The sequence below is a fragment of the Myotis lucifugus genome, unplaced genomic scaffold, assembly GCF_000147115.1.
Source record: "Myotis lucifugus unplaced genomic scaffold, Myoluc2.0 scaffold_86, whole genome shotgun sequence".
NCBI classification, from domain to species: Eukaryota; Metazoa; Chordata; class Mammalia; order Chiroptera; family Vespertilionidae; genus Myotis; species Myotis lucifugus.
In genome coordinates, this window is record NW_005871134.1 from 1,923,565 (window position 1) to 1,925,114 (window position 1,550).

General features: G+C 47.7%; 1 protein-coding gene across 1 annotated transcript in view; it reads right to left on the reverse strand.

Annotated features, from left to right (window-relative positions):
- Positions 1-1,550, reverse strand: part of TENM4 (teneurin transmembrane protein 4) — a 198,082-nt gene that overhangs the window by 69,755 nt on the left and 126,777 nt on the right.

A 1,550-nucleotide genomic window follows, 5' to 3' on the forward strand; every position in this document is an offset into this window, starting at 1 on the left:
CTTGGGAAATGCTACTAAGTGGATGATGGTGCTGCTGGGTGTGGCGGTGCTGGGAGCAGGGGGCACTACGAAGAAGGACCTTCCCCTCAGACTAATGAGGACAGCTGCCTCAGCAAGGATTGTTTCTCTCTCAAAACTTTCTTAAAGGAAGATCTGTTTCCAATGGCCTTTTTCTTCAGCAAAGTAAACAGAGACTAGGAGATGTTGACCAAACAGTTATTCAGGGTTCAGAGCCTGCCAAGGACCTGAGGTGAATGCCCCAGCTCATCCACAGAAAGAGGTCGAACTGGCTGCATGGCACTTCCTCCAGCGCTGTGCTAGATGAACAGAGTGGCTCAACGGGTGTGATGGGCTCAGATCCACAGCGCAAAGTTGAAATGAATGCTGGGATTTTCTGGAGCATGGCAAAAGCAGAGCACTTTTATCAGTTTGATGCTCTGGGCTCTGTTTCAGGAAGGGGACATTAAATCAATCGAGGCTAACATAGCCATTAAAAGGACAATGAATATTCCACGCTTGTGTTCAACTGGGCCTTCACAAAGAAATCCTTTCTGTCCATTTCATATAGAGGTGTGAACCCCCACCCGCACCCCATTCTCCCGACTACACAAAATTTTAGGGATCGAGCCTAAACCAAAGCACTCTTCCTACATTTTAGCTTATAAGTTCTAGTCAAAGTGGGCTCCATACCCCAGGGAATCACAGGCAGGGTTCAAGGGCCATCCCGATGTTCTCACAAATATTTACTTTCTGTAACATACCCTTTAAAATTTACATCTCCCAGTCCTTGCGATCTCAGTGAGTGGACTGGGAAAACCCAAAAGTTTGTTTTCATGTATGTCATCAACCTGATAATAAGCAAGGGGCAAGGTTTGTGACCCAGCGGGGCTCAGAGAGACCCAGCCCAGGGAGCGTTGTAAGGAGGGTGGGACCTTTCACCTCATTTGTTCCAAAGTCCCTGCTCCTGGGGAAATGCCTAGCTGGAGCGGAACTGGGGTTGAGCAACAAATTATTCCTCTCCAGCAAGCCTTGTCTCCTCTGACAGCCATTTCCTAAGAAAGGTCAGCTGGTAGTTGAGACAGGAGACAAGCCCTGAATCTCTGAAAAGAACTGAGGCTTCAACCTCGGGGTGCAGTGAGAATTTCCAAACGGCTGTATTTTCTTCTTGTGGGCAGCGTCTGAAGCCACTCAACAGGACACACACACAGAGATGTGTTTGCCCAGCCAGGCATGAAATATACATACAAAAAATGTAACAACCTTCCGCTCCATCAGCACCGGCAACCCAGGAACATGCACATAGACAGAGCTCTCATTAGGCAGGCAGGACCACAGGGCTTCTCCCCGACCTCCCCCCTCCCCCAAATCTCCTCTCCTCCAGGCCTTGTTTCTCTCATAAGAAACTGGGCAGGGATGGTGGAAAAAATTCAACCCTACACAGCTCTGTTGGGCAGAGAATCTATCTTGATTTCTATTAGATTACAATGCTTCTTTCCAAATAACGTCATTTTAATGATAATTAAGGAAAGCACTTGCACATATAGTTTGAG